General features: G+C 38.9%; 1 protein-coding gene across 2 annotated transcripts in view; it reads left to right on the forward strand.

Moving 5' to 3' along the window:
• The window catches only part of LOC127416032 (transcription factor HIVEP2-like), a 108,163-nt gene continuing 87,796 nt past the window's right edge, over positions 1–20,367 (forward strand). The window contains exons 1-2 of one of the 2 annotated variants that reach the window (XM_051655111.1): positions 1–662; positions 5,833–5,906. The gene's annotated coding sequence lies outside the window, so the exon portion shown is untranslated. Of the gene's footprint in view, positions 663–5,026; positions 5,408–5,832; positions 5,907–20,367 lie in introns of those variants that run through there. The other variant, XM_051655110.1, reaches the window with a different exon arrangement.

Raw genomic sequence — 20,367 nt, forward strand, 5'->3', positions numbered from 1 at the left:
TGGGTTGTGTACCTCACACTGGGACGCGCGCTGGGGGATCCGATGACATCACAATCACACTAACACACATGCTCGCCACTTCTATCTCTCTCTCCTTCTCTCGCGACTGCCGCTTTTCTATTCTGGGAAGCGGTGCAAGGAATAACCCTGTCCCCCTTCCCGCCGGTCGCGAAGCCCCAGCCATTGAGCCGAAACTGATTTACTCACTTTCATCTGTTCCTTAAACAAAGGCGCACCGCATTCTACTCTCACATCTGGCTCTTGCAGAATCGATCAGTGCAACTTCGCGAGAATAACTTTCGCTTAAACTATCACTTTGAATCCAGTCTGACCAGGAAGCGATTTAGGCTTTTGCATATAAGGGACTAAAGAATAAAAACTAGACGCAGCGAATAGAACACAACGCAGGTGTCTCGAGGCGCGCGTTTAAAAATTTGACGCTCTTTTTTTTTTTTTTTAAACCTTACACAGCGTCTAAAAAACGCGTTGCTCCTGCGCGAGAAGCGGCTCAACGGTCTAGCGCGTGTTTGCATAAGAAAAATAAATAACAATTGGAAAACAGCGCAGACGGACGCAAAAAGGGTTCGATGTGAACAAGGCGGTTGACATTCTTGGAATGTTGTGGACGTTCTGAAGTGGGCGGATTTGAAAGCGTTCTGCCGGTAAGTGCTCGTACACCTTGTTTTTTGTATGACAGGGAGTGACATTCTTTTGAAAGCGCAATCAAGCAAAAATATGTTGCGGAAGGGTCTCCTCCGCTTATTGGGTTATGTGGGGAATACCCAGTTTGCTTGCTTGCAGATAGTGAATCTTGCGTAACATCCCGAGGAATTTGCACAGCTGGTGCGAGAAAACGATAGGCTTACAAGTCGCTACCCTGAAAGCGACTGTATCATAAACGTTAAGATGGCCGCCCGTTGCAGGGTCAGTGCTGTTTGGCTTGTTATAGTTCGTTTTATCAGCATCCTCCAGTGTAATGTTGTGATCTGTATTTTCATGTACACAGTGCCTGTGTGCGTGAATGTCTATGTGAGCAGAGAGAAGGTAGGTGGGACTTTGGCTCGTTCCGGGAATGTTCCATGACGCGGTCACAGTCAGTGAAGGGCCCCTTTAGGAAGACTCTCGACGTGCGATTGTTGCTCAAGTCAGATGCCAGCTAAAGTAAATCAAAGAATGATGATGTGTTGGAACAACAGCACTTTCTTTAATGCTTTATTTTTATATAATTTTCAGAATCACAGTCTGTTCATCGAATATAAAGCCATGGAAAGTTATGCATTTTGCTATCCACCTAAATTAATCTCTCAGCTTTATACTGCAGTGTCAAACTGATTATTTACTTTTCTGTTATTTTATGATGAGCTAATTAAGCCTTATATGTCAGGTCAGAATTGACAGTAGCATTATGCAGCAGTGCGAGTGATCACAGCAGTAGAGCAGTGTCAAGTGTGCAGCAAAGTATTTACAACCCATCAGGCAAATTAGTATATTTGAATATGCCAAATAAATGAGCCAGTGCTCCCTGCTCTGGCTTGATATATATATATATATATATATATATATATATATATATATATATATATATATATATATGTCCAGTGCAATGCATAAACACACCCACAGCAACTCTTCCTGACACTAACATATGATACATAAACATCATTTGGTTTTCCATCACCTGAGTTCTATCCATCAAGAGGCAACAGACGAAGTTGGAGGTTTGACAAATGTCCTTACGCATTTTTTCCAAAACAAAATCAATCACATTGATTCTGTCTCGAGCTGTGGCACATCTAGGCTTTCTGGCAGTTTGTTTGTAATTGTTTCTGATGGTAAGTTGCTTTTAAAGGTAAACCAACCCACCTCATGTTCTCACTACCCATACACACACATACTTAACAGATTTGACTTCCGAAATGCCTTTCATTCAATAATTCCAACAAACACAAATGTGTTCCTGGAATGAGGGAAGCATTTTCAAAGGGGTTCAAATTCTTTAGTGCACTCCTGACGGAAAATTTTAAGCCTTTGTTGTGAAAGCCAGCTCCCTTGTGCAAACAAGCCATTAAATGCTGAGGACCCTCAGCACAAATTTAGAACGTAGAACAAATCACAAGACTGTCACTGGCCTCAAAGTGGGCACTAGCTTCAAGTTCTCTGATGCTGTTTTTGTAGTTAGAGAATTTTTTAGTTTTCTCATGGGTTCGAAAATCTGAAAGTTAGGGAATGGTTCCGAGCATTGCATGTACCGTTTGTTGCATGTATTGTACACCGTTATTTTCTTCAGCTCATTTCAGTCTTAATGAAATGACTACCCGAACTATGCAGTGCACTATGATTGTCAATTACCTTTATATGCTGCATGCCATCCTATCCACAATGAAGGTGCAGCCAGTTAAATTGGTGTGCACCAGTTGTGGTTAAATGCAAAATTGTGCAAAAAGCCACTGTTGTTTTTCGTGTGAATGATGAGGGTCAGGTTTTTGTGCCATGGTGGTTGGTATGGAGGGAAACACTTGAGGCGTACCACCGAGTAAAGGAGTGGAGTGTGACAGTAGATGCCTGCATCTGGGTTGTGCCTTTCCACCTGTTGCTTCAAGTTACATAATTGGTTTTCTTGTCAAGAATGCAATGTTAGGACAGAAGATTTCAATCTATGATGACCATGTACAGGTGTTCGGTGTGAGAGGGTTTCTAATAAAGGACAGTCAGAGATGGGTAATGGGTGAATGTGCTTTTAATGGTGGAGCTCTTTGATTTCCAGGTCCTACTTAAATATCACTGATTCTTGAGGTAAGGGACAAAACATGAGTTTTTATTTTTTAATACTAAATTAATTTGAAATGGATATATTTGTAGACAAAGGTGTCAGCTAACGAACCATGTAAGGGAACAAGTTTTCATAAAAACGTTTTTTTTTTTTTTTTTTTTTTTTCTGAAAATTGACATTTATTCACTTCATAACTTACATCTTACTGTCATTTGTGTCAACTCCGTCAGACACACAAAAAGCATACTATTTTAATTGTATCCATCCAACAAGTGTTAAGTCTTTAATTATCTAATAATAGTGTTCAGTAAAGGAGTTAAGTGATAAAATAAATGTTATAACTTTTTTCTGTTTTCACACTATTCTGAAAATTCTGATGGGGTTGACAAAATGTTATATTTTTCCATCTTAGCCCCGTGTTGTACACTGGAGCCATTTTGTTTTTTTCTTCAGTTAAAGCTGCCTCTATAACTTAAACTAAAATGCCAAAATGTATTCCACAATTCTAACAGTAATTATCATAATGGGAATGACGGAGTTGACATGTTGAAGCTGTGACTGCAGAGACTTAAACATTGTTTGTTTAAAATATGAAACAATATCACATTTACCAGACTATGTGTCCTACTGTTGCATCCACCATGAGCAGGAAGTGGGAAAGAGGTACTTAGAGTTATAGCTGATCATGACATTGTCTAAATCATTCAGGATTATAAATAAGTGAGTTGATGCAAAGTGAGGACACAAATTTGATAGGCAGTTTTTTATAGAAAATATAATTTAAAGTTTACTTTATGTATTGTTTGATATCTTACAGATCCCTACCTTTCATTTGATATTTATATTTATGAATTTGTTGCATTTTTAAACATTTTGTTTGGCAGTTTAACATTGTGACCTCTTGCTGAGGACAGGTAGTTACATGTGCTTCCAAGTATAGAGCATGTATTAAAAACAATTCTAATGAAGTTATATAAAAATATAATAAATGACCTGAGTATACTCATTTCATTTAGTATTAACTTTCCAGTATTTGTATTATTATGAATTTCTTGATTTTTAACATAAAGATGACTTTTGTATGTAAGACATGTTTTGTCCCTTATCTCAAGAATTAGTGATATACTAGGTATAGTACATGTTAAACTCAATCAACCTCATTTGTGTAGTAAGGTTGATTACCAAAAAAAAAAAAAAAAAAGAAAAAAAAATATATACTGTATATTTTTAACTCGATATTTAAAAATCGAGTTTACAGTGAAGCACTTCCAATGGAATTTAATGAGGCCATTTATTTTTTTACGGTTTAAAGGCCGAAATGAATGAATGAATGAACGTTACATTTATATAGCGCTTTTCTGACACTACATTCAAAGCGCTTTACACAGTGAACAGGGGACTCTCCTCAACCACCACCAGTGTGCGGCATCCACCTGGATGAAATGTGAAGCTAATTATTTTATTAAAGCACACATTCATTCTTTTGTTAAAACTTGTCTATAATTTAAGCTGTTTAAATTATCGTTTTAGGGTTTTATGGTTACGGCGTTATGTCTTCATTGCAACAAAGTTGTAAAATTGGTTATAACTTTACACAGAAAATGTTAGTAAGCAATTTTATCACACTAAAATCATGTTAACATGCATATTGTTTACATCTTGTGGCTATACTTTGAAGTAGTTTATATCTGAACATTTATGGATTGCCCCATATACTTCCATTGTAATAGATTATTATTATTATTTTTAAGAAAAGGAGGAACAAGTCGAAATAAATTTTTATGGTAGTCAAAATACATTTTTGAACTTGGAATATTCTTGTAACACATTCAAGAGTTCAGTGTTTTCTGATATGCTTATCCACTGCAATAGTATGACAACAACAGTAAAATATACTGTATATAGCTATGACTATTTTAGGGATTTATTAAATAATCTTTAATGCAGTGTTAATGTAGTGTTAAATCGAATCAGGTAAAGATGCTATATACAGGTAAGAGAGGAATCTGAATGTGTGCATGTATGTTGAAATCCAAAGGCCCGTCTTTAGAGTGTCAAGTTGAGCCGGCGTTTGTGTTGACTTGACACCACGCCAGAGTACGAATGCTGTGCGTGACGTCCTCGCTCGCTTCAGCTGCACAACAGGAAATACTCATGGCCTCCCCTCCATCCTGCTTTGAAAATGAGGTAGTTGCTCACTTGCACTTGCTCTCTCCTGCTCGCCCCCTTCTTTTCTTTCGTTTCTGCAGCAGCAGGGCAAGGCGAGACCTATTTTAATGCCTCTGCTCTCTGCCTGTGCACCTTCACCATGGATGACACCTCCTGTGGACCATCGGCCAATCAGAGCGCAGCTGCTTATGCCAAAGAAACATGATCGTTTTTTTTTTCACTCTTTCACTGTGCTCCTTTCTCTGAGCAAGTGAAGGTAGCGGGAGTGGGAGCAATCGAAAGAAAGAGTGTGTGTGTGTGTGTGTGTGTGAGAGAGAGAGAGAGAGAGAGAAAGGCTGCAGACTGTGGCAGGGAAATAGCTTCTTGCACAGAACGTTAGTGAATGGTGATTGTACAGGCTTGCGCAAGTGGCAAAGCAGAGAGGACGGAGGTTTGAAGCCCCTGAGGATTTAAAGGATGCGATGACAGGTGGGCACCTGACCTGGTCTGAGAGAGATAGTTGTGGAGTTGAGAATGAAAGAAAAGGGGAGATGAAAGGCTGATTTATTGTGGCTGGTGGTTTCATGGTGTTTTGTTGCTTGTTTTTAAGTCTTGTGTGGGGTTTGGGAATCAGTCATGGGCAGAGTAGATAGGGTCTGACCGATGCTGGATACATTTACAAACAGCACCTGCACAGGTTTAGTGGCTTACTGGAACAAGTCAGTTAAATCACTGACATACCTTTGCTTAAAATGTGTAGTTATTCTTATGCACTAGATGACATAATGATTGATTGAAAATTGCTGTACATATTTATATTAAGGCTCGCTTTTTTTGTTGTGTGGGTGTATGTTTTAATAAAACCAGTGTAGCATGCACTGTCAATGACTGTTATCCTTTTTATTTCTAAACAGGGTGTGTGAGGAGGGTGTGTACCTGGATTAGATTCCCAGGACTGTCAGGAGAAGAATATCAAGGTGCACCAGAGGTATGTTGTGTGTAAGACACATTGTGTCATATTTATGCCAAATTATTAACATTACATCTCAGCACTTTAGCATTTACTTCCAGTGTTGAAGTTTATGTAATGACTACAGCTTTATCAATCAGTAAGCAGTGGCGACGTCATCAGAAAGGGTTCAAAAGTTTTAACAGGAAACCAGCACTGAATGTTTTGCAAAAGCGCTTGATGTCGTGGAAATGTACACGGTGCAATACTGATGGTTTGGTATAAACATTTTACAAAGGGACCTTATTACTCGATACCTATCACACCTTTTTTTAAACTGCAGTTCCTGAGCTTTGTTAATAGGACTGAATAATTCATAAGCAGGCAACTGAGTTGGACTAATTATTCATTACAAGAATGATGAATATCATTGTAACAGACCGATTTGGGAAGTATTACTCAGTTCTCATTATTTTCTGTCCCTTTTGATGAACTTGCAGTCATCTTTGTTCAGGCCTAGTTTGAGTTAACAGAGAGAAAAATTAGTGGGACCATAGGAAAGATGAAGTGAAAATAGTAAAATTATAAAGAACTCTTTAGAAAAAAGAATCGCAATCTTTAGACTTCTTCAGTATGTGCATTGTTTTGGTGGCACATTGTTGATTTTTGAGGTAGGCCTACAGTTATTATGATATTGTGATACTGTATATGTCCTGTTGTGTGGCACTCTTTGTGTAGGCCTGCCTCTACTGTTTTTCTTTCTGTTTCTCTTGTGCCTTTCATTCTTTTAGTCTCACTTGACCATATTCTTAGTGCACAATGAGCTGTTTGTGGCAGTATATAGTCGGCACTGTAGCCACGAAAAAAAAAAAGAAATATATATATATATAAAAAACACTGACAACCATCAGGCACCATGCAGGCCTGCCATTGGATCAACAACACTTATACACTCTTATACTATATACTCTGTGTGGCTGGTGTCTCAGAGTATATTGAGTGTGGTGTTAGTTGATTTAGGGTGTGGTGCCGTTAGGTCTGTTTTGGTGTGTGTTTGTCTAAATGGTGCTCAATAGTTAGAACTGGGGCTTAGTTAGTGTGTGAACTGTTGTGTCTGTCTGGAACAGAGAATTGTGGGTGGCAAATGTTGTCCCTTGCCTGAAGCAAAGCGGTGATGCAACCGCAGGTTGCTCAAGGTGATGGAACAGGCGAGCCATTGAACTTTTCAGTTTAACTTTACTCAGTAAAGTTTAGGTTCAGCTGAGCAACTAATGTAAATAGTTTTCGATTGCTTTTGACTAACAGACCAAGGGAATATGATTGTAGCTTGGCTTCGTCCAGCATCCAAACACGTTAATCAGACCACAATTGGCGTTGACGTTGCGAGCATGCTCCGAAAGACAAACGGTGATGCTCAACGTGTATTTAACACTTCCTCAACTGATGTCCTTGCTTCAAATATTTGATTATACATTGTGTCATATTTACTTGGACAGACAGATGAAGACTGTAGCTGGACCAGGCAAAAACCTGCTGTAGCTTGATTTTAACCAAAAATGTAAACGTACTGACTGTGGGTTAAATGGCATTTGGCTGTTCATGACTCCCAGTAGTCTCGACTCCAATTGGCCAGGTATGTTGTGATGCTGTTTGCTGATTTAAGGTGATAGTAAAGTACAAGCACTGCCTTCTTGTTATCATACACTGCTAATAGCAAATTCTGCTGGCTCCTGGAAGGAAGACAGCTGTATGACAGTCAGCCAGGCAATAGCTGCCCTCCTGTCTTGAGTGGCATGTGTATTTCTACCCTGGGGAGCGTGACCATGGCTGGCACGGAGAGGTCAAAAGTTCATTCTGCCTAATCTCTTGGAGCAGGGGGTCATATGTGTGTCACATGTGGGTCAAAATGTCAAATGCGATAAGAGGAACTTTACTATGGGTCATCTCTGTCTGACATGTTCAAATTCATCTCCTTTAATTTCCAACAATATATTTAAATTTATACTAATATAATATTCAAGAAACCTGTTCACAAATTTTCACAGTTATATATATATATATATATATATATATATATATATATATATATACAGTTGTGCTCAAAAGTTTGCATACCCTTGGATAATTGGTAATATATGTACCATTTTTAAAGAAAACATGAGTGAGCAGGCAAAACACATTTCTTTTATTTCATATGGGATTCATATTCAACTGTAGGTTATAACAGAATGGCACAATCACAAAACATGGCAACAAAGAAAAAAATCAAATGACCCCTGTTCAAAAGTCTGCATACCCTTAGTTCTTAATACTGTGTATTGCCCCCTTTAGCATCAGTGACAGCGTGCAGTCTTTTGTAATAGTTGTCTATGAGGCCCCAAATTCTTGCAGGTGGTATAGCTGCCCATTCGTCTTGGCAAAGTGCCTCCAGGTCATGGAAAGTCTTTGGTTGTCTTGCATGAACCACACGTTTGAGGTCTCCCCAGAGTGACTCGATGATATTAAGGTCAGGAGACTGTGATGGCCACTCCAGAACCTTCACCTTTTTCTGCTTTAACCACTGGAAGGTCAACTTGGCCTTGTGCTTAGGGTCATTGTCGTGCTGGAAAGTCCAAGAGCTTTCATGCAGAAGAATGCAAACTGTCTGCCAGTATTTTCTGATAACATGCTGCATTCATCTTGCCATCAATTTTCACAAGATTGCCCGTGCCTTTAGAGCTCACACACCCCCAAAAACATCAGTGAGCCACCACCATGCTTCACAGTGGGGATGATATTCTTTTCACTATAGACCTTGTTGACCCCCCTCCAAACTTTTGAGCACAACTGTGTGTGTGTGTGTGTGTGTGTGTGTGTGTGTGTGTGTGTATATATATATATATATATATATATATATATATATATATATATATATATTCAGTTTGGTGACACTTAACTCTTCACCTTTTGTCTACATCACCCCCCTAACAAACACTCTGTATGCCAGGCTAACTCTAAAATTCATTTACATTTGTATTAGCCATCAGTAATAATAACAAACCACCAGACATAATCCATTAATTGTCTTGAAGTGTCATTTTGGGATAACAGTGGTGAAAATAGAAAGTGGAATCGTTTGATCACATGGTAGACAGTGTCTCTGGTGTCTCATGGTGAAAAGCTGACTGATGTTTCGGCCCGTTATTGCCATCGGCATGTTGGCTTTGGCTCCCAGGAAAGAGATGACTGGCAGATGTTAAGCATGTGTTGGTGAAATAACGCTGAGAAAATAATGCTGAGACATTCTGAAAATGCTGAAAATATTCATCTCTTGTTTTTTTTTTTTTAAACTGCTGATGTATCAAGATAACATTCTTGTGATGTTAGTTCCACTCTAATGTTAGTTACACTTTTGAGCAACATGAAAATGATGTCATAAACTAAACTCAAACTCAGTATGAACAAGTCAGCATTTTAATTATGAGTAATACTTACGGCAAGCGCACATCATCTGTGCACCTGTGAGTGTTTTACAGAGAGCTTAGACTCAATTCAAACACTGCCTTTATTGCATTACATGTTTTACCCTATTGAGGGGCTGTCAGTTTAGGCATCTTCCAACCAAGGCAAAAAGGTCAGAGCTGCCAATGCAGTGACCACAGTTCTCTGGAGAGAGATGTGCTTCCTGCTTTAACCATATTATGGAGTGTTGCTAGTATTGTGTGTCTGGGAGGGTCAGGTTTTGCCCATGTTGTGGGGACCAAATGAGGGGATCAGTCAATGGTCCCCATGAGGAAAATGGCTAGATAAACATACTAAACAATGACTTAATGAAATTGTGAGGGTTAGGGGTATGATTACGGGGATAGAAAATATCATTAGCTAAGTATAAAAATAATATAAGTAAATGGAAAGTCTCCATCCTGAAAGAAAAACAAATGTGTGTGTGGGGGTTTGTGTGTGTTATTAAGAAATCTCTCAGGCAAAGTGAGCAGGTAAGCCATAATTTACCCCGATGCACTGCCTGTTTATTGTTCCTTTATGCCATCTGATATCACTTAAATCCTTCCTTTATACATTTAGTCATCCATTAGCCATTAAGTGGAGGAGGCGGTCCAGTATAAGCAATCAGCTTTGGCAAAACACACGGCACAGCAAAAACACTATGTGTGATCATTATACAAATTCCTTCTTTGTCAGCAGTTGCATGTATCATGCTAATTGAGGATTTAGCTCATCAGAAGAGCACAACCTCCTGGATATAAAAGTGCTATGATGAATACTTATGATCTGAGCCGCATCAGGGATTCCAGGTCGAGGCATCGGCTCGAGGTGGAGGGAAACAAGAGCTATCGGTCAGCCTGGCGCTTTTGTGCGATACCCGATGGAGACAATGCACAAAAGCCACCTAAAGCAGCAACACATACACTGTTACTATGGGAACCTATCAGAACTGTGCTTTGTCCTTGGCGGAATCAGATGGATAGAGTAGCTGTATTACCGGAGCTTAGAAGAGAGGGAGAAACAGACTTAGAAAGTGAAAGAATAAAAAGCAGTAAGCAGCATGTACAAGGATGAACGGACATGAGGTAACATTTCTACCCTTGTGTGAATTTGGCTCTCGGCCACTAAACAGATGGAGTTAGCGAGTGGCTACCCTCTCGCACCTTGTCGGATTGATCTGTCATTATCGATTCAGTACATTAAGAATTTTATTCTGCTGCTAGACCATCATCGTATGATCGGTTTACATGTCAGTAGATTACATGCTGACTAATAAGCTGCCATAGGCAACAGCAAAAAAGACAACAATGTATGAGGTGGGCAAAACTTAATGAAAGGTGTCTGCACACACATGGCACAAAGAGACCAAAACCATCTCGTCTCATCTTTCCCAAGCAGAACAATAGTTTGTGCAGGTGTTTCGTCTGATCAGAAATAGAGCACCCACCCACAAACACGTACAGTTACACAAAGACACACGGAAACTCGCACACATACATTCTTGTTCGCCTACACCATTCTCTCACATAAGCAACCACACATGTTTTTTCTAACACTCAGTGCTGCGTAAGATACAGCATCACCCTAAAATGAAAATTCTCATGTTGTTCCAAATGTTGTTTCTTTCTTCCATGGAACGCAAAAAGAGCTGTTAGGCAAGATGACAGCCCATTCCTCCATCACACTCATTGAATCTTTTTTCCAAACAATGACAGGGAATGAGGGTGTCAATCAGCCTAACATTACTTTTTGCATTCCATGGAAGAAAGATAGAAACATACCAGTTTGGAACAACATAAGAGCAAATGATGACAGTAGTTTAATTTTTGAGTGAAATATCCCTTTAAATTACAGACAGGGCGTTGGGGCCTCTCTTTTTGCCAGGTTTTATAGTAGACATTCAGCACAGCATAGCCCCTCAGCTGTTCCATTCTTCCTCACGACACTTCCAGATAACAGAGCATTTGAATTTGAATAGTCCAGGATTGGACAACAAGCATGTGCGCTGCCGTTTCCTGTAGCCAGGCAGAAGTGACGCGAGCGGCGTGTTTCTGTAGGCAAAGCACATGGAAAGCAGCAAGAGAGCGAGCAGGAACTGTCCCACACATCACGCCGCACGCTGCACACAGTGTACAGGCAGAGAGCTAGAAAACGCCCTCCTATCATTTCCTCCTCTCTGCCAATGCAAATGATATGCCATCCAAAAGCTGCACCACTGCAGTGGAGCACACTTCCTGTTTGACGAGGAGCATGTGAATGTGCATGGGTGAGCTTCTGCAGAGGTGGAGAAGGATGTGTGCTAATGATGGAAGTCAAGATGAAGCTGGGCTTGCGGTTTTCATCCCCGTACAGTTGCCACATGCACACGTCACATGTGAACGGGTGCTAAGCTGAAGGAGCTTTGAGGGTCAGACAGTGACGGCTGTTTTTGGCATGGTATTTCATCACAGCGAGGGACCAGTTCCATTTGCGGCTGTTTCAACTCTGCCTGTAGCATGTCTGCGTCCGAGTAGAACTCCGGTTCTAGTGATGCGTATCTCTCCCTATCTCACTGGCTCCCCTGTGCACTGCCATCTCTCTCCGGATGTGTGTAGTGGCAAAGGCGTTGGACAAAGAGGCACTCATCTGACACCTTTAACTTAATCCTCTGTTTTAATCAGCTCAGGAGATGCTAATCTATATCTTATTTTATCAAGCTGGCATCTGCAGATGACCCACAAAATGCAGTGCTAATTTGCATGCAAATCCACATCATTAGATTACTAACATCATTACATAGCTTATCCTCAGTATGCAGATTACTAGACAGATGTAAAATAGCACCAGATGGCCTTGTATCTGGAGACTGCCTTTGGTATAAAATTTAAGATTTTTTTTATTTGTTCACACAAACTGTTTTAGAGGAATGTTCCAGGTTCAGTCAAGCCAGTATTATTTGTAGCATAATGTTGATTACCACACAAAATAATTCTATATAGTATAACCTCAAAATGTACTGTAAATATTATAAGTGTTAACATAATTTAAGTGTGATTACGGTGTTTACCATATTACTGGGTTTACTGGTGTTATGTTGCCATGACAACAAAGTTGTAATAATGGATATAACTTTATAAAGATAAGTTTAAAAAGCAATTTTTTACCACACTAAAACCATTGTAAACATTGTAAGTATAATGTTTATGACTTGTGGTTATACTTTTTAAACAGTGTGTATTTTAATGTTTATGGACTGACCCAATTCACTTCCATTGTTAGTGCCTTACCATAACTACAATTTTTGCTCTTTTTTTTAATAAACGAAGGAGGAAGTGGAAGTAATTTTTTGTGGCAATCAACATTATGCCACAAATGCTGCCAATTGAGCTTAACTTGTATTGAACACCGGAATATACCTTTAAGTCACTCATGTTCTTTCACTTCCCTTCATGCTCTCATGAACTGAGGCTGTCGATTTAACGCGTTAATCCAGTGCGATTAATTATATAAAAAACAACACGTTAAAAAAGTTAACGCAAGTAATCAATTCCCGGATCGTTATAAGGAAAATTCCTGCCATCGGAGCAATTCAAGCTTGAAGTACCACCTGTTTTCAACAGAGGGCAGTAAACAAAATTCCAGCTCTACAGACAACATGCTACTGTACAGAGAACAAACCATAGATCTATATGTAGATACCTTATTAGCAGATGTTCCTAGGGGTCGTGATATGTCGGCGCATCCGCCATATTGGAAAGGTCAAGAGCTGAAAGCAAATTGACTGATACGGTCTGTAACAGTCTGGAGTCTGGAGTCTTTTCCAGCCAACTTTCAGATTATCTGATTTTCCATAAAAATATGTTAGATGATATAAAAATTCCTGACTTCACTTCTAAAACATTTTTTTTTTCGTAACAAACTGCAAATAAAGTTAATATATCATGGCAAACATACAAATTAGCACCCAGTCTGCCATTTCATTACATGATAAACTGTTTCCTCACAAAAGCAATTTATGCAGCGGTCTGAGGCATCTTCTCCATTCACTTGCATTCAAACAGCTCTCCTTGTTGACCGTTCCAAGATGGCGCCATTGTTGACGTATCCAAACCAGCCGAATGAAGCATCTACATATGTATGTCTATGGAACAAACCACCACACTCAGCTTGACACTAGCGACAGCACAAGATAAGGACACGTTATTGCGCTCGTACATACTGTAGCTGGATGGAGCGCAATTCTGAATGCAGGAATCTTGAGATGTGCTTTTCTAAGTTTCAAACTACGTTTAGCCCTTATAATAAATTTACCATGGACAGATTGATGAATTCAATTGCAAAATGGATTGCTGTGGACTGTAGGTCAGAGAGAGAGTCTTATTTTCAATAATATGGAAATAAATATGTTGCCTTTTAAAGCCACTTTTTGTCTCATCAGTGCTTTACTCGTCTGCCACAGTAATGTTATGATTTTTATAATATATATTAAATTAATAATTATTTAAATATAATTATGTATAATTATCATACTGTTGAATTATTGTTATTTGAGTGGCTTCCTCAGCAAATATTTATATATGTGATTAATTGCGATTAATCCGATTAATTAGACGCCATATCATGTAATTAATTCGATTGAAAACTTTAAGCAATTAAAAGCCTTACTTGAAACCAATGCATATAATTTATTTCCTTTTCTTTTGTCTCAATTTTTGTTGGTGATCACATATTCCTGGATCGAGGGATATCTTTATATCAAATTACTGGCTAATAAATGACTCGACGGTAATGTGCTCATTATAATGACTTTTTTTGGCAATCATTTATCAGAAAGCTGGAGAAAATATGAGACTCTGATTGGGGGTAATTCAAGGAGAGCTTTGTTTCACTCTCTCTTTTGTCCTGTGGTGCTTGTAGAACAGGTGGTGAGCTGAGCTGGGTAGGATTGGTTGGCAGAGGCTGTTTGTTGAGTTGGTGAGGTGGCAGCTGCGTTGAGCACGGAGCAAAAGTAGCGCTTCCCTCCCTCACTTTCAGCACACCCACGAGCTACCCGCATGTCATAAGAGCTGCTCTCACCCCAATCTTGTGATGGGTTGAGGGTGCAGTGTGGGGGCGGTTGGGGGAGAGTAGTGTTGCAATCAGTGTGGCAGAGAGACGAGGAAAGATTTCAATATATAGATCAGTGTACAGGAATTTTATCCTGGGCGATCAGGATTCATTTGGGTATTTTAGTCTTTGCGAGTGTTTTAGTACTGGCAAATTATCATCACTCTTCCCATTTTGTCAGACTTCATATCATAGGCGCTGCAAAACACTATTTAAGGGCCATGTCTTTTATCTCAGCTCCCTCTAAAATCTGTGATTATGTGATCTCTCATTGCATTTGCTGAAAACAGTGGCTGTAGTAAGCTATTAAGGGGTTATTTCACTGTAAATCGTCACCTTACCAGTTTATTTGTGTAAAAAAAAAAATAGATGTGCACTCTATTTCTCTTTGTGAACAATACAAGATGCGACCAAAAACAGCACCATTACTGATATACATCTACTAACAAACAGATGCAATTATCATTTATTTAAAAGAAATTGTTATTTGAGTAAGCTGAATTTGTGGCCTCTTGCACAAGTGTGTAATTTCTGTGCCACTAAACAGAATTGCACAAATAAACATTGATTTCAAACAGCTTTTCCGATTATTCCCCCTGTCTGCCATTGTTCGCAACAAACTGATTGTCCTGCCCCCAACTCATGCTATTGGTTGAGTTAATGTTTCTGTGCGCGACAATTGGTCAAACAAATACAGCAATATATTCATAGTTTTTGAGTAAATCCACCTGCGAATGGCTTGTGATAGTTGTCTCTGCAACAACTTGTCTCAGCTCTGTACAATGTAAGTGAATGGGTGCCAACATTTTTATCCTCCAAAATCCACATAAGGTCAACATAAAAGTACTCCAGACAACTCTGGTGGTTTAATCCATATCTTCAGAAGCGATAAGATAGGTGTTTGTGAGAAACAGATCAATATTCACATTCTTCTTATTCTGTTTTTGGTGATTCACATTCTTTGTGCATATCGCAACCTACTGGGCAGGGAGGAGAATTTTTGATAAAACATTACTTAAAAATGTTTCTCACCCACACCTATCATATCTTGTCTGAAGATATGGATTTAACCACTGGAGTTATATGGATTACTTTTATGCTCCCTTTATGTGGCTTTTGGAGCTTCAAAATGTTGGCCCCCATACACTTGCATTTTATGGACCTACAGAACTGAAATATTCTTCTAAAAATCTTAATTAGTGTTCTGCAGAAGAAAGGAAGTCATGCACATCAGGGATGCCTGGAGGGTGAGTAAATCATGAGATAATTTTTATTTTTGGGTGAACTATCCCTTTAGCTGGGGTAGGAAAAAATATTTTAACATTGAAAAAGTTACAAACTTCAAAATGCCCAAGTAAGGGACTGAGCCTGCTAAGACCAAAATCCTACAATCGCCCTTTCCCTTTCCCAATGATAGCAAAGCATATGATCCTTTTTTCTCATTGGTGCAACAACAGTACTCCCCTACCCTGATTCTTCTTGCTATCATTGTTCTGAAGGTGACCTACATCTAGAAGGCATGGAGTATTTTCCCCTATTGTGCAGTATGAGGCAGGTAATCCCTACTTTATGTCATCTTCCATCCGACACTCTTGCATATGGAGGATTTTGCCGGTGATGAGGGGTATAGAGTGGGTAGGCTACACCCCTGCCTGCACGCTGAGTGCCCTGCCGGGAATGGAGCACCTCCGACACTGGCCTGTTGGCTCATCTACGCAGGCCATTAATCGAAAATTCTGTCATTAGTGATCCCACGCTGTTCCTCAGCAGCTGTCCTTCACACTTAATAGCAGTACGTTGAAGAGCTTATTAAACAGAGCACAGGCTGTACAGTGTGTCTCTATTGACACAAATGAGTGGAGGATGACACTCAGACTCCCTGCAATCAGGAAAGGTGCTTGCCATTATTTAGCAGCGGTTTCTTTAGCTGAATATGTAGCCAAGAGGTTCCCAGAGATGTTTGTACTTAGTAGTAGGTCAGGAGACAAACAAGAGCGCACAAGTGGATCAAAAACAGGTTTAAAAATTCTTCCTTCCCTGTCAAACAAGATTCAGAAGTTTGTTACATCAACAGAATTAGATATCCTCAACAATATCATGTGCGACATTGTGCATGAGGGTAGACTGATATTGCCTAGTGGTGTAAACCAGCACACCGGCAACCCATAATGGGAACCAGCATCCAAAACGCAAAATATGATGGTGAATTATTGGCATCTGCCAATAACTATACTCGTTAGGCCAATTAAAATTTTCTGTTTTCAAATGTATTTAGTAAAATAACTGATTCTATCATAAACAGAAGGAATAATTTTATTTATCAACCGCCCTGGTCTCTTGATATAGATAATGGCTAAAGTTTGATGAGGTTGAGAGACAGACAAGAGCTTGAATTCTGGGTGCACAAAGTTGAAGGATTTGTGCTAATAGTCCCTTAATTACCCAGCTTGATGTTTTTAGCTGATTGCATGCAGAATTTTCGTGCATTTCTTATGCTTAGGAGTGTTAATTTATTTTTCCTAATGCAACATTCTCCATGACATGGCCAGAATGGCTCTTACAATTTGTTGTTCTTTACTAAATAAGATGAAACGCTGCTTTGGAATACCCAATTGACTGCTTGGAAAGGTTTTATTAAAACATCCATCTCCACATAGTGTGGTGATAAATGACCTGCTAAATCCTACCCTTGTTCCAATTTACTGCAGGGATTAATAGAAGCCAAAGTTTAATTATGGCATGTAAGCGGAGACACATATTAAAGCTCTTTGTTCTCCATCTACATGAAAGGTGATTACAGGTGTAGTACAGCTCTATGTATCACTGCCTTGGACATACACCTTAGTAATTCACCTTTACTGATACTCAGAAGTGGTAATGAAAGCAAAGAACTGGTGCAAAACGGCAGTCACTTCAGGGCTGTTAGTAAGCTTAATTAGACTCATCTCATGTTGTTCAAAACCTGTATAACTTTATTTCCTTTGTGGAATACAAAAGGAGATGTTAGGTATAATGTTAGCCTCCATTCACTTTCATTGCATTTTTTCCCCTATACAATAAAAGTGAATTGTCAACGAGAATGTCATTTTGGCTAATATATTCTGTTCCACAGAAGAAAAAAAAAAGAAGAAAGTTTTTAAGGTGAATAAGGTGCCATTGTAGTTGTGATTTGTGTGAAAGTAAATAAAACACACAGTTGTTGTAGCAACTCTAGTGTTAATTTCACCAGGAAATGTAGAATTCGCCACGTAAACGTCAGTTTGCTAAATTGTAGTTATAGGAACATTCATTCTATGAGACTAGGTTGATACTGACATGTTGGGTAGAAGAGCATCATTCCCCCCCCCCCCAATAAGCTTCACAAATAATCTAGGTATTTGTCTCCAGGTAAGAGAAAAACCTAGGAAGAACATTATATTTTATTTCATATATGCATTTTCTAAATAAAATTAGAATTAAGTGAAACAGCTGGATTATTTTAAAAGTGACAAGTTAATTTGTTTGATGAAGATGTCCAGCAGCTAGTTAAGTAGCAGCTCTTCAGAGAACTTTTGGTGTGCTACCTGGTCTGTTTCTCTTGCAGTGGAGGCTTTTAGATGCACAAGCTACTGATGTATGCACATTTGAGTCTTTGCATTTGATTTGTGTTAAGCCCCTCTTCATCACAGGAGGATGGTGGAAGGGAGGGAGGGAAGGGCTACCGCTCCTCCTTTTTTGAGCCCCGATTCCTTGATCAGCACACTTAGAGCCTGCACTACCAAACGCAGTGTCATAGGTTCTGACAAGTGCAGCCACTTGCTTTATCTACGTCTATGCATGGCTTCAAAGACTGAGCTGTCTACCTAGTCACATTGATCCCCTTCCCCATCTCTCAACAGTGAAAAACAAAATAGAAACACTGACAATATTAGCAAAAGAGATGAGCTCTGAACTTGACGTGTGTCGAAACATGCTTTGCTTTTAGAGCCCACCGAGTGAGCAGAGATTATTTTGAATAACATTGTGGTTGTGGGATGTGGGGGGGGAGGGGGCTATGCTTCATGACATATTTGTAAAAATATTTTTTGCTGCAAAAATGTTTTTTTCGTGCAACAGAAGAAACAGTGGTGCTTTGTTTCTGTTAGCGGTATGATCAACCAGCTTGCCAGAGCCACTGTGTGACAGGAAGCATTACAAACAGAGATGTTATTACGCTGACAGCCCCCCAAAAAAGCCAGACTTACGCTATGCCTCACCGGAAATGTCAAGTGTATGAAGAAATAAAATAGACCTGTTTCAATCTGTATTTAGGGATAATATGAGTGTTTATTGTGTTTATTCCATCTGGTTTTCTTCACATTTGACCCCATTCGCATGCTTTGTTTTAAGAGAGACAAAATTGTGCCAGCCCAGATTTCAATTGCCATTTTATTTTGGTTGTATGGTAGAGGTGAAACAATTGTATCTCAAGCCCTTTTAATCAAAGTCCAAATACAACATTTGGTACTTTACAATAAGGCTCTATTTGTTAACATTAGTTAATGCATTAGGAATTGTGAATATTGAACAATGATTTTTACAACATTTATTAATTAATCTTGGTTTAAGGAATACGGGTTCAATACATGTAAAGCTCAATCAACAGCATTTGTTGCATAATATTGATTACCACAAAAAACAATTTAACTCATCCCTCTTTTTCTTAAAGAAGCAAAAATCGAGTTTACAAAGAGGCACTTACAATGGAAGAGAATGGTGCCAATTTTTAGAGGGGTTAAAAGGCAGATATGTAAAGCTTATAATTTTATAAAAGCACTTACAATGAGTCTTCTGTTAAAACTTGTGTATTATTTTAGTTGTAAAGTTGTTTAAATCGTCATGTTTATTTATGGTTGTGTTAGGGTTTTAGGGTTTACGGCGTTATATCTTCATGGCAACGAAGTTGTAAAATTGGATATAACTTTTCATAGAACCCATTAGTAAGCGAAATCATGTTATTATGCATATTTTTATGTGGCTATTCTTTTGAAACAGTGAGTATTTCAACTTTTACAGACTGGCCCAATTTACTTCTGTTGTAAGTGTCTCACTGTAACCTAGAGTTTAGTCAAAATTATTTTTGTGGTATTCTATACCACAAATGCCGTTGATTGAGCTTATCTTTTATTGAACCTGGAATACTCCTTTTATGTTAATATATAAAAATACTATTGTACATAGTTTGTTCATGTTAGATCATATTGTAATAACTTACGTTAACGTGTACAGCACATAATAATGTAAATTGTACGCAATGTAAAAAAAAATCAATACAATTAACATTGTAAATATGCTGTAAAAATATTGTAGTTCATGTTAACTACTGTATTAACTAATGTTAATGAAGACAAACTTATTGTAAAGTGTTACACAAAATGATAACTGATAGCAAAAATTTGTACATGACTACTTTCAAAGCATCAAAAATCTTTTTATGTGGTCATAAAATGGATCGAAGAGTACGCAGTTCTTAAATGAAACACCATTATTAAGCTTGACTTCTTTATGATCTTGGTTTCCTCTTCAGAGAGGGTAGCCACCTGCTCGGTGTGATGTCAGTGATGTCTGCTTCCCCTTGCTCAACATGTGGTGTGATGTAGGGTGGTTGAGTGAGAGGAGGTGTCGTTGGTGCATGCACACACATATACTCACACATGCACACACTGTACTTGGAGGGCTTAGGATGTGTGAGCTGCCACAGTGTCAGGTCTCAGGTGCTCCCAGCAGCCCATGCTGAATACACTCAGCTTCCTGCCTGAGTGGACAATCTGCTCTCTGCTGACTGCTTGTGAGCATGTGTGTTCTTGCAAGTGCAGACACTGAAATTCAGTTCCTTTGAAATATCAGGTGTGCAGACCTAATGCAAAACTGTTAGTCACAAGGCTTCTATGTGTTTTTTTACCAGCCTTGAAAG

Source organism: Myxocyprinus asiaticus, chromosome 25, assembly GCF_019703515.2.
Source record: "Myxocyprinus asiaticus isolate MX2 ecotype Aquarium Trade chromosome 25, UBuf_Myxa_2, whole genome shotgun sequence".
Taxonomy (NCBI): domain Eukaryota; kingdom Metazoa; phylum Chordata; class Actinopteri; order Cypriniformes; family Catostomidae; genus Myxocyprinus; species Myxocyprinus asiaticus.